This window comes from Acanthopagrus latus, chromosome 2 (assembly GCF_904848185.1).
Source record: "Acanthopagrus latus isolate v.2019 chromosome 2, fAcaLat1.1, whole genome shotgun sequence".
NCBI lineage: Eukaryota > Metazoa > Chordata > Actinopteri > Spariformes > Sparidae > Acanthopagrus > Acanthopagrus latus.
Genome location: NC_051040.1, coordinates 20,527,392 through 20,541,617, shown reverse-complemented (window position 1 = coordinate 20,541,617; position 14,226 = coordinate 20,527,392). Strand labels below are relative to the sequence as shown.

At 42.4% G+C, this 14,226-nt stretch overlaps 1 long non-coding RNA gene across 1 annotated transcript; it reads left to right on the top strand.

Annotated features, from left to right (window-relative positions):
* Positions 1 to 4,985: 4,985 nt before the first annotated feature.
* LOC119012209 lies at positions 4,986 to 13,308 on the top strand. Its single transcript, XR_005072398.1, has 3 exons — positions 4,986 to 7,156; positions 8,295 to 12,589; positions 13,205 to 13,308. It is a non-coding gene; the product is annotated as an uncharacterized LOC119012209 (long non-coding RNA).
* The last annotated feature ends 918 nt before the right edge of the window (positions 13,309 to 14,226 follow it).

Here is a 14,226-nt window from a genome sequence, read left to right as displayed (position 1 = left end):
AACCTTTGGGAAATGTAGCCCCGCGTCGGGAGCTTTCAGTCGAACTGAAGTTAAGTGAACCTTTCTCTGGTGAAGATGAGCTTGTGATGTCACCGTGGGCTCAAAAACAGTGCTGTCTCCATTACCATATTCGGAGAAGTGTGTCCACTTCTCTGAGAATTTTCGTAACCCGCAGGCCTCCTCTTTTCATCTTTTGGATAAATCAGAAAAATCCCAGCACCAACAGGCAGCAGTGTCTGTTAACAGGCTCGAGGACTGCTTTTACAAGAATGTTTTTTGCAATCCTTTTATATTTGTCTGAAAAGGTTACACCTATTATAACTTGGGTTTCATCTTAATAGCCTCAAATAACAAGGGCTGACATAAGAAAAAAAACTTGAATGAAAACACAACCACACATGAAAGACACTTTACAAAAGTCTGATGCAAGATGTTAGAAGTGAGTATTTCCTGTGTGTGTCTCTCCATGCAGGACCTCGACTATATGCCCATAAGTTACAGTGCTGCGCCATCGCTCAGTGTGATTAACTGGACATATACCAGTAAACAAATCTTTCATCTATTCACCTCTCCTGCACCACAGTATATTTTCAACGACAGGTGCCCTCCGGTTTTTCTTTCTCAGCTCTTGGAGAGAGATATTTGTTGGGTGAGCTGAGGGTCATAGGTTACAGGGCTGCCCCACAAACCTATATAATATTTATACACAGACACACAAATCTGCCATGTATTCAGCTCTCCTGGGCTGCAGTGCATGACCTCAGTGTGAAGAGCAGACTTATCTCATATCCAACAGCAGCAGCCAGAATCTAATAAGAAAAACACCCTCGACCTCTGACACCAGACAATAAAACAGTGCTCCTCTCCAACATAAGAGTCCTGGAACAAATCCTCAGGATGTTTTGAACATCTAGTCTTCCCAGCACCAGGGCTCTGCTCACCAGGACTACATGATTGGGTCAAACCAGAGTATGTTCTGGTGACGGAATTGAGAAACCCAAGACAGGCACGATAGAATCAGCGTATTTACGTCCAGATTAAGCAGTCAAGCAAAATAAAATCAGTTTACGACCTCAGGACACTCTATTTGAGCTGACAGAGATTTCTGTGACAACAAAATATTCACCAGTGTCCTCTGCAACAACACTGAGGACCCAATGAGCCGCTAACCACCATAAGAACCATAAAGCCACCGTTAGCCGTCAGTTTGTGTCTTTCCATATAATGTCAAACATTTATTCCACCACCACACAAACGGAAATGCTCAAATATCATAACCCACGTGCCAACGATGCTACAAACACTGATAAAAGCGAGTGTGGGTTTGTTATGATTTCTAAACCTCTGCTTCTTCCCATCCAGATGGAAACACTGAAAATGGCATTTCTGAGTATCTTCTGGCAGGAGTTGTCCAAAAGCTCTGTTTTCAGTGACCTGAAATGCAGCTTACATGTGTACGAAAGGCCAAAGTGCACTGAAAAAGCCTCATTCTGAGAAATATACATGTACGTGTGGCTGGGACTTCAGTGTGTATTCACACTAGAGCTGGCCCAGCGACTGTGTGCCAATCTGTAGGATTTTAAACATTATGAAGAATTGTGCTTCAGACTCAGAAGATGGGCTTTGTAATTTATTCTGCATCAATCTGTTATTTTCTATCTCTCTGAGAAGGGATGGCCTGAAAACCCCATAATGGATTACAGTATATGAAATGCTGTCACACTGTGAAACAAATATGAAAGATTAATCATAGAAGGTACAAGCAGAAACACTTACACATGGTCATGGGACACCATATTTCCCCGAGTAGTTGTTTACTCCACAGCTGTCTCCCCAAGTAATAAATTGAAGGCCCAGGCACTGAATAAATATGTCCTGTAGTGCAGGAGTGCCAAATAGATGACAAATTGATATACTTGTATATGTAGTATATCAAAAAAGTGTTTTGCTCATCAGTTCATCTGTGCTTTACTGTCACAAGTTCAGACTTACCATTCTGCGTCCTCTCTGTCCTGTTGGCACAGAGGAACGGCGGCGAGCGTCGCTTAATGAAGGCAAAGTCTGAGGATGGGCAAGCAGTCATTTGTGAAAATGATTATAACATCTCTTTTGAACGGTCCTTTCAAAGAGAGGGACAACAACTGCACTTTTTGCTGCGATTAATTAAAGGTGATAGTATCAGATTTGATTGAATCTGATGAGCCAACAAACTGCAGAGATGTAAAAGTAACCCCAAAATGTCCGGAAGCTAAAACTCAGTGGCAGATTTGAAAGTGGACGCACTCCGCTCAAGGCCGAAACAGTTCAATTTTTCCAGTTGATCTCATTATTTAAATAAATATCAATGGCTCCGTGGGACACAAAGAGACTCCCAAGCCTGTAGTTCTGTTGTGTCCTCGGCTGAACTGGGATCCGTTGTTGGCGGTTTGATGGTCAGTGTGTGTCTGTGTGTGTATGTTGTGTGTAAAAATGTCCTTTCCTCAGATGTTTAGAGAGGCTCAGAGAGGAAAAGGCCGGATTACTGACTCTTCTCTGTGCTGACTTTTTGTGACCGGCCGCAAGCATTCGCACATACAGACATAACGCACGCACACACATTCCAACACTTTTTTTTTTTTTTTTTTTTAGCCCTCGTTATGGAGTCCAGAGATTTGAACACGTCCACTGACCTCCACTGACCCATGAAAGGACGCGCTGTTCCCTTGTACATACATCTCTCCTACAGACTCACACATACACAGATTCATTCTGCCCTCTTTGCCTTGTCGTCACTTCTGCTGTGCCCTGCCGAGCCTCCCGTACTCATCTGATTCCATCTTCGTCCCCGTTGTAACCTCTGTTATCTCATTCACACACGCTCCACCCTCTGTGCCACCCTGTCACTGCATATCCTCTGTGCCAGCCTCTCTGTTGCGTGACCTAACCAGAAACAAGCCTCATCCACTCCCCCCCAAGGAACTGTTTATGCAATACCATTAAAGCGGTCTTGCATTCTTTTTTAGAGTTAAAATTCATGCTGAGGACACATCACTTGTGTAATAAGCACCCTCGTCGGGTTAATACGGCTTTTGAAACTGTCAAGACACTAACAGTTTTCTGACGCTGCAGGCCTTCAATCATTGCATGAATGCATTAGACAAAACAATAAGGAATGAGCTAACATAATGATTTATTTAACACTGTAAATTGACAGTTAGGAGCAAAATCTGTCCTCCAAAACTGTGTTTCTTAACTTAAGGGACGGTTGTATAACACTAACAAACTTAATAAGAGTCAAATGACTTTGACCACTGGAAAAAGTCACCCAGTTACACTATAAAGTATCATTTTCCCTGCAGTCAATAGGTTGACTTGGGCCTGCAGTTACTGTATGACTCGCAATATGGAGCAATGCACACATGTTGATGAAAACCAGTTGTGAAAAGACGAGCTTAGCAACCATCAGACAATGGTTTCCCCAGGCCAGGCTAGATCCTGGGGCTGGTGGGAGTGTGGGCTGGAAGAAAGTGAGGGAGAGAGCGGAGGGGGGTAGACTAACAACTAGAGGGAAGAGGATAGGTGGAAGCATGAAAGGACAACAGGCAGGGAAGGAAGGAATGGAGGAGAGAGGAAAGGAGATTAGGAGAGAGGGTGGGAGGCAGGGGTTGAGGGAGGAGGGATGGAGACCGTGACTGTGGTTGCAGTGGTTACTTCACACACTGTCTGGCTCTCGCATGCACACAGCCCGGGTCACGGGGGCCGCACACGATCCACACACACACACACACACACACACACACACACACACGAAACGTGACAGCTCGCCCTTGATTCGGCATAACTGACGCAAAGTTAAAAACAGAGAGACAGCGCGAGAGAGGAAGGGGTGGGGGGAGTGAGAGTGGCAGAAAGTGGAGAGAGTAAAAGATTTAAAAGTCAAGAGAGGTCAGGAGTATCTGTGCGGTTCCTCATCCATCTGTTAAATGTGAGAGGACTTGTTTCAAGTGGTTTCAAGCAGCGGAGGAATGTTTTTCGTGACAGAAAATTATGATCCCCCCCAAAAAAACTCTCTCGTCTGTCTGCCTCTACACGGAGAAGTGGTCCAACGCCTCGGGCTTCGTACAATTAGGCTAATAAAAGACTTTTAAAAGATTAATGTCAGCAACACATCTTCAAGATGCTCCCTTCAGTTATGTTTACGGCTCCTTCTCTGCTCTTTCTCTGCTCTCTTCGGTTTCTGTATTTTCCTCCATTTTTCAGTCTTTTTATCCCCATAGTGGAAAGTATTATATCATCCTTGTCTGGGTCTTTAGTTTTATTGTGGCTCTCTGTCTTTTTTATCCACTTGTCATAAATTGCAATCGCTGTAAATTCATATGTCAAGCATTTTACAAGGCGGCCCCGATCCCGCTTTGAAAGCGAGGGCGAGTGGTGTGAGTAAGTATTCCTGACTCTGAAAATCCTAATCAACTTTCCAGGTGGAGAGATGCGTCCCTGAAAAAAGTCGCATGGAGGATTATGAGATGATGTCAGCAGCAATTCCTGCTAACTGTTGATCTGAGTTGTTGATTCGTAGGCAATAAAATTCTATTTCAGATCGCCCTTGAGCCCCGCCGTAAAAATTGGATATCGCTTGGAGTCGAGTCAGCCTGCTTTGTCTGCTTGGGCACGCAGAGATCGTATCAGCATAAAGTGGAAAAATGTTCTATGCCTTTTGATGAGGTAGCAGCCGCTCAAGCTGCACGCACACACACACACACACACGGCACACATACACACACTCGCCTGTCCTTAAAAGCAGCCTGGCGTGTGAGCGAATGAGAGAGTGCTCCCAGATTTTCCCATCATTCCTCCCTGTAATCCCCCCAGACCTCCTTCCGAGGGCTGAATTTGCACGCTCATGCTCCCCGGGGGGTCACACACATGCACACACATACACACACACACACATAGACCCAAAGCTGATTTTAAAACTTCTGGTACCTTTGCAGGGGTCTACTTTTTTGTTTTGATAATCAGGCAGCCAAAATTACATCTGACAGTGGGACACAAGCACGCAAGCACTCAGACACACTCTCTTCCACACACACACGCGCGCACACACACAAACACTGTACGCATCAGCACTTTGTTACATATTAAAAAAGGCTTCAGCTTCATAAAACTGTCAAATCCTCACTTCCAGGGGTTTTTCACCAGCTGAGACGTCACTGCAGAAGTGGCGGGTAGTTTCATAATGCTTGTTTAACAGCAACAGCCCTTTCTTAAGCTCACATCTCCTCTCTGAATCCCGTCTTTTTAACAAGGCCGGCACACATTTAAATGAGCTTTAGGAGTCAGAGCTTGGCATCAAACTTGCAACTCTTGAGGAGCGCTCATGCGTAGCTGTCTGTCTGCATCTATTTTTGTGCTTCTCTCAGTGTGTGTGGGCATGTGTGAGCGTGTGTGTGTGTGAGCATGTGTGTGTTTGTGTGTGCGTGTGTGTGTGTGTGTGTGTGTGTGTGATGAGTAGGCTGATGTGATTAGCCAGAGCCAGTGGAGTGAATAATATTGTGTCTGCCCCGACTAGGAAGAGATGGAATGTAGCTGCTGCTCTTTATTATACTGTAGATCATCTAGTCCACTATCAGATATAAACATTGTTAAGTGTGCCTGCGTGCACACACACACACACACACACACACACACATACACAGACGTCAGCTCCCATGCTCTTCTTATACAGATGGGCCCACTCACACACACAAAGTGCTGTAAGGCAGCGGCTGTGACACATACGGCTACCATTCTTTATGTGTATGATTTGAAACGTTCCCATCCCTTTTGCTGTTCATGACTTTGCGAAGAGCCAATATTCACAAGTGTTTACAGCTTTCTCTGCTCTTTGTTTGCAGTAGTTTTAGTTTATTAATTTATTAGATAGCAAGAAGTCAATCAAACAGTGACGGTTGCAGAAGCAGTGTCCATTGTATTGTAGATGAGTTGCTGAAGCTAATTCTCAACAACTAATCCACTGATTGGCATTCAAATTCAACATTTTTGAGTCAACTGGATTTGTCAGATCGTGCGATTGTGAAGGGTCAAACCACAGTAGTTTGGACCAATCAGCGTCCTGGGACCTGGTAGCTATGGCACGGTTAAAGGGATATTCCGGTGTTAGCTTAATCCACAGTCTAACACACCGTGACACTGAGTAAGACCCCCCCTCAAGAGACCAAGTTTGCAGACCGGTACCTTACGTAGTTTTTGCAACCTCAGAAAAGACCATGCAATAGCAATACACTGCAGTCTATGCAGGGTTAGCATAGTTAATGTTAATATGTGTTTATGTTGTTTACCCAAGAGGCTTTGGCAAGAGTTTGATTTACCAGCTGACTCCGCTGGCGGCGCTCTCCTACAGTTGACCTGATTGGTTGAAGTTGACCCCAAGACAGGCGATCTGAGACACGTTCATCCAGTCACCTGCCAAACACTGTCTTTAAATTGCTGGCTCATGACCAAACAGTTTCCAAGGACAGATTCCCAGATGGTTCCGTTTGACAAACCATCTGGTGCATCAACTTATGATAATTCAAGTGATCATTAAAATTACATTAAATTTTAAGAACTAAAAAAATGGTGCATTTAACAACCAATAAAAGAGCGACCATCCATGACCAAACACAAACAAAACTTAGAAACAGACAAATATAACAAACAAGGCAACACCCAGAATTGTTAGGGCATTAAGTACATAGAAACAGAACAAATTCTTGTTGTCATTCTGACAGTTCTGGCCAAGTTTTTTGTTTTTGTTTTTCTCTGAATTCTTCCAGCAGAATCCTTGCTGCTGCTCACATTCTTTGAGAGCTCCCTCAAAGTGCCTTTTCCGCCAGCTCTCACTGTACAAACATTGTTAATAAACCGTCAGTTCCTCGACTTGTCTCGGGGCTGGATTAAGATTTATGCTGCTTCACATCTTATCAGCCGGACCAGCTGCTGAAATGACATATTATATTTGGACAGACGATCAACAAGTCTATGAAATTCACCCTTTCTAGCTAATCTCAACTCCATCTCTGTCCTTTTTGTCTTTCTACATCCTCCCTCTCTCCCCGGGGACTTTTGGGAGCATTCTCATTATATATTCTTTATGCAACCTGACATGCTGAGAGGATCATCAAATAGAGAAGCACGTGTAAATATTATCAGGGCTTTCTGGGTCGTGACAGATGTAGATGTGATGCTGGCACACTAACTTATCTATTCAGCTGCAGAAAGTGCCGCAGTGTAAAACTGGTTAATGCAAACTTGCGTGCGTGTGTGTGTGAGAGAGGTGATTTTACACTTTACACTGCTCGCTGCATGTTGCCGCTTATTTTTCCTCAAGAATATTTAAATAAGTCATCGAAATATACGAGGGAAACTTGCGGAGTGCATGACAGCTATGACAAGCTTATCTACGATAAGAGGGAAGTATCGTGCAATCCCGTTCCAATTGCCCCCACCCCACTAAACCCAGCTAGAAGCTAGAATATCAAATATAAAAGGGTACTTCATCCCTCAAGTAGTAATAGAAGGTGCTGGCAGTCGGGTTTAAATTGTGAAAAAAGGAAAGACAAGACAATATTACAGGCAGAAGTTAGCGAAGACAAAAGAGGGGAAAAAAAGGGGAGTCAGATTAAGTCTTCAGTTAAAGTGAAGGCTCTAAAAGTATTTAAGGAAAGGTGACCTCACCTCCTGGAACTTTTTTCTTGCTTTACAAACTGAGCAGGGGATTTTTTTCAAGGTTTAGTCAGGTCATAACGTCCCCCAGCCACTGAGCATGGGTGGGCTTTGATGCAGGGCTTTTTTTTTCTCTATATTTGGGTCTCTTTTGGGCACAGAGGGTCTTTGTAAAACCTCCAGAAGCTAAAGCAGCCAGTGACTGTGAAGATGTTATTCGGCCTCATGTGGGAATCTTAAGGCATTTACTGCAGAGCGTTAAGGGCTTTAGAGACAGATGGAAGAATGTCGGTCACTGCTGTATCAAGAAGGGGAGTGAGTTATACAGTCGCCATTTGAATGCGTTTTCAGATGTTGCTGTTGACCTGATGCCACATTTATCGTCTCACTACATTGTGGATGTTTAATGTTGTCAGATTTAGGTATATAAACACTCAGTTATAAAGGTGAAGTACTCTAAGGGGAAATTTCATTTAGTTTATGTCACGTGTACAGCACACACTTTCAGAATGAGATACCTGAATGACTGAATGTTTATATTTGCATGTGTGTGTTTCTTAGAGTATTCATATAATTTCTGTTCTGTTCTGTAATTGTGTGTGTGTTTTCAGACAGTTATTGACAGACACCCATGGCAGAGCCCTGAAGAAATGATGGAGGACTGCAGACAGCAAACAGCCTCAAAGGTCATTCTTCACCAATACTGACAATAAGGCCTTTACTACTGATAGGTAGCATTAGGGGTGATAGGTCATGAAACATTATGTATAGCGCATTACTTTTGAAAAAATTGTTATCTAAAAAGGATGCATTACTTTACCTTTTTTACTCTCTGTAGAAAGTGATCTGTCACATTACGTTTGTGTTTCTCCGCAACATCCACTGAGATGAAATGTCATGTAATTGTCAGTCAGACCTCAGATATGCCCACGTTTCAGTGGGCACTGAATTGGAATTTGTTGAATTTCATGGATATCTTTATTGTTGAGTGGACGTGCATCAAAAAGGCACATTCTTTTCCATCCCCTCATGATGCTGATATTTGAGAAGATAGAGCACAAGTAATGACACACTTGTTTGAGTCGTAACTACGAGGGGATTGTAGGGAGAGTAACGCTTGAAGTTACTGCAGAAATAGCAACAATAAGAAACAAACTTATTAAGTCAAGAAAAGGGGGTCATGATCCGTCCTGATTCACATATTTTTTGTTGTGTTTTGGATCAGCTGTGCAAAGCCTGATCCATTTCGACTAGGTGTTTGTAATGCAGAGTGAAATAAACACTCCATGATCCGGTGTCAGCGGGTAGTCATAAGGACACTGATTGGGATTTGGCGCAAAACAAAAACAGACTTCCTTATAACTAGCTTAAAGTTTTACCAAAGCAAAGCCAGTTTATTTATACAGCGCCATTCAGACACAAGGCAATTCAGAGTTCTTTACAGAGACAAGCATTAAAAGAAGACAGAAAGAATTATCGCAATGTTTGAACTGCATTTCAAAAGACAGCAGACGCAGAGACGAGCTAACAGAAAGTTACAAATTAAAAAGAAGTCATGAATGTGACGTTTTGTGGTGTAATCTAGTTGCCTAGTGTGTCTTGGGATTGGATATATATGGTCTATATAGATATATATAGATAATAATGTAATGTAATGTTTCAATTACGCACGTATGAACTCAAACGCATCAAAACATGAGTCACAAGCTCAGTGGTTGTGGTCGTATCAGTTTATGACTGGCCGACGTTTTGTTCCAGCGTGTCGGGGTAAATAGGCGTTAGGACAGCATCCAAGCCATTGTCACAGTTCACAGGAGTTTAACAGGGAGGATCCTGACACACACAATGTGGATAAGATTATGAGGCTCCAAGACCACCAGTCTGTTTGACACCAGATAAACTAAATACACACACACTCACAAAACCAGTCTGTCTTTTATTAGTCAAACAGTGCGCTAGTGTCTCTTGCATTGTCTGACTGTCTGCCTGTCTGGCGGCGAGAGTCGCTGAGGTTCAGTTCAGTGTCACAACAAAGACGAAAGAGACGAATAAAATCAAATCACTATTTTTGAATACATTTACATTGATGCTGCACATGTAAAAGTGCTGTGCCTTTGCTTAAAAGGGATCGTGGTTATTACCTGGTTAGGTTCAGGCACAAAAATTCCTTGGGCCAGCCAAAATTAAGTTTAGACTTAAAATACAGGTTTTGTCGGCACAAACACGGCTAACAAATCCTGAGAGCTTGTTAAAAATATCCAGTTCTGTTCCCACAAAAGATGGATTCAAAATGTTCAAGGGGTCACAAAATAACCCAGTTGAAATGGTTGGCAAACAGCACTGACTCGCTTGGCAGTTGTCTCCGCTATTTTCTGTTTTTGACAGTTGAAATGGAGAGCAAGCGGTGGTCTCAAATCGTTCTCTAATAGCGGTATCTCGCTGGGCAGCCTTCTCACCTAGCTGTCATGTAACCACCATCCCCTCCTCCCGTTTATAAAACAGTCTGCTATTAGACCACATTCACATGGCGGCCATTTTCCTTTGACAGGGTGGGAAGCTCGAATATTGATGTGTTTCTGGTTGCAAGTCAAAAAACATAGGAATCATAAAATTTTCTTGGTCTTGTTCCTGGTTGATAAGCAACTGAAAATACAATGGATCATAAAAAACCTGGAGGGACATCGCGTCGTTATTTAAGGCAAAACAACATATTTAGTAACTGTTAGCGTTGCATTCAACCAATTCCTAGCTAACTTTACTGTTTGGTAGTGTAACAGTGTTAAAATATCAGTGCACATATTTGACAGCATTATAATATAATATATATATATATATTAACCTGAAAGTGAAAAAAGTAGATGTAATCAAACGGTAATGTTAGCTAGGAAGTGATTGAATGCTAACATTAGATTCTCCCCAGATCCAATATCTTTTCAGTGACTGATGAGTCGGGATTTGGATGGTGATCACCATCTGTCAGAATCAGTCAGAAGAAAATGGCAGCCGTTTGAATATGGTCTATATGAACGTCATATCATATGTATTGTAGAGATGTTGATGCGATTTGTACAAATTTAAAGTATCCGTGGATTGCAGAGATGCACATAATGAATATTTGATTCTGTAACTGTCTCTATTTTCACAAGTCAGCCCGAACAACAACATGTCGCAGATACTTAATGCACATACACAGTTTATTGCACTGACGGTTTAATCTCATCTGCTAACTGCTGTGTTGATTGAGCTCCATGTTTCATTTGACACATATTTGATCTCAACCACTGACCCAATTCTGAAGCAAAAACATATTTCACCCTACAAACTGCATCATAGAACCCCACTGTGTCATCAATCTCTTTTTTGGTCGCTGATAAAAGAGAGACCCCAACAAGTGCCGACTATACTGTGCGCAGAAAAATGTCACATTCAGTACATTTCATATGATAGATGACCACACACACAGTGAAACGTGTGCTGCACAAGTAAATATTACTATGATGGCTCACACACACACATCTGTACAGGTTACTGTTCATTATGGGCTTAAACTCATAAGAAGGAAGTGGTCACTCTCCTTTTTAAAATACAAACAACAGCTGTGTACATACACACAGCACACCCAAACACACACACACACAAAGGATATACACACATAAACCATCGACGCTCTTCACACGTACATTCACACAGCAAAGAGGAAGTGGTGTTTTCTCATTTGATCCAACACACGCAATCTTAGTCTTTCATGCAGTCTCTCCAAACCACAAGCATAATACACACGCACACACATGCCCAAATATACACATTTTCACACGCCAGTCCGCCCTTTTCTTTTTCACGCCCACATCCACTATTTCTCCTTTTTAACACTCGCACACACGCACAGATAAACACACACACTCACTCACAGCCACAATGATTCCAGCCCATGGCACCGACACTCAGTTTGCCTGATCTTCAGAGAACAAGGTATCCTTGGCCAAGCCTGAATACAAATATGTGGCATGCAACTCCAGCCCCATTCTTACAAAAGCCAAAACTGGCGTTTTCATTTTTTCTTCCAGCTGCCAGTTTGATGACAAGGTCAGTCTCATTCTGTGACAAAGCTTTGCATGACCAAAGTTCCGCTCGTTTATTTTGAAAGGGGTTAAGACATTGTTTCTATTTAGAGCTCTCACCAGCGATAATATATATAACCCAACATGGAACAATAACACATTCTGCAAGTGTCTTTTAGAGGTTAGACACTGTTGATAGAAAAAAGTATTTTGAGATTAGATGTGTTTACAGAAGCACTGATGTGTTTTTAAAGGGTTGCAGAGCAATGCCAACTCTTTTCACAAACCTTTCCTGGCAGGACAGAACCTTTCAATGGTTTTCATTAGTTGTATTTCACATTGCATGAGTGTTTTTGTACCCGGCAATTTGATACACCGCTGCTGTCTCCTCGTGTCTGTCTCAGAGCTCCTTGTTGAACTCTGTGACAAAGCTTTGTGTGACCTTCCTCCTTCCTGTTTACATCACGAAAAAATCAACACATCATGGCCTCTCTTAGGTCTCTGAATTAGAGACAGGCCTGAGGATGTGGGCGAGACTGAACTTCTACATGGAGTTATCATCACACACTAAATATGCACTAATGTTATTGATGATGAAAAGCGTATTTGGCATTGTGGTGAAGTCTTTTTGTACAGTAGTGTTTGCATTACCGTGTGTGAGAATCAACAAATACACTAGTTTGTCTTTGACTTTATATCTTTCAGCTGCCCTGGAAGAGCAGAGAACCCAGAATGCATTGCACCTGAGGGAGCAGATGGAGGCGGAGCTAGAGCTTATGATTGACAGGGCGAAGAACCAGCTGCTGCTTCTTCAGTACCAGCGAGACGGCGCACAGCTTCAGCAGACGGTGAATACCTCTGGCAGAAAGAAACTCTACTTTTTTCATTTTCCATTTTCTCTTTCTTCATACTTTTACTGTGCTACAATTCAGAGTAAAATATTGTGCGAATGAAAATACATTTCATTGCGTCACATGTATTTATATGTATATATGTTTTGTTTTTCTTTAGCTTACTACTAGCAAACAGTAGTCACTCTTGGTGTATGCTGCCCCCTATTTGTTTGGAGTATGAATTTTACAGGTGGCCAAATCTTACTTACCACTCCTCTTAAGATTAAGTCAAAAAACACGAGCTACTCATCAAATAAACTACAGTATATAAAGGATCGACCTTAACCAGCTTCACCATTAAAGTGATAACACAATAATGCATCATCTGTTGAAAAGCACTTTAAAATGATACACTTTATTGGAAACATGCCATTCGGATTATTACCTTTCTTCTGGTGCTTTGAGTAAATTTTGATGGTAATACTTTTGTACTTTTACTTTCAAATGCATGACTGAAAGCACAATTATACACTGTAGAAATGTAGAAATTAACTGAATTTGTAATAGACTGCGTGTGATTGTTATGGTAATTTCATTCTTTTCTCTTTTTTTCCATTCCTTCTTCTCTAGTTTTCCCATCCTTTCTGTTTTCATTCATCACATTTTGAGAGCACATCAGAAAAGATGACCTGAAGATAGGGCTTGCAGAATGATGTCCGATTGACTAAAGCAACACTGACTATATTTGCGTTTCTCTTGTTTGTCTTCTCCATCCTTCTCCTTTGGTTGCTTCACTTCCCCTTTATGTCCACTGTCTGCCTGTCTGTGACTTTTTGCCTTCAAAGAATTTCCCACTTTGTTCCTGTGTGTAATTCCTGTCTGGTCAGCCTATGTTACTGTGTGTGTGTGTGTGTGTGTGTGTGTGTGTGTGTGTGTGTGTGTGTGTGTGTGTGTGTGTGTGTGCGTGTGTCATAAGTTCCCTTACATGCCTGCCACCTCATGGGAAACACCATTGTGAAGACACGCTCAGCATACATACACACACACACACACACACGCATGCAGACAGTGTGGATGGAACCGGGGTTAGTCTCTGTGTGAACTGATGGGATAAAGATGGGAGAAAGACTCGGACAGAGAGACTTTAAATCCAGACAGCGGGGGTGAGACAACAGAAAACAATGACACATTAGGTGAATTGGCCTTTACCCACACCCTGAAATATAAATCCGCCCACAGAATACTCTCTCGCAGTATGAGTAACGACCGAAACACGAGGAAGCCTCGACAGGCCGTTAATGTGACAGGTAGTGAAATCTAGAATTCCAACTCAACCCTTCAGCTCCCACTGTGTCTGGCACTACAGCTTCCCCTCCTACCCACTTCCTGTGCAAAATCTAGACAGAAAAAAAAACAAAACAGAAAGCACGTTGTTCCCAACATATGATGGCAAAGCCTGGTCACATTCTCGTCATCTGGATTTCCTTTTAATTTTGGAACATATTTGGTTGAGTCAGTTTAAAAAACATTAGCTGTATAAAATATTGACGGCGCCTCGGGGTCTGCAAAGTGAAACTAAATGTAGAAGCGCCTTAAATAGCCAGCCAGCCAGCAGAGTGGGACTTCATTGGTTCCAAAAAGAAGTCTGATTT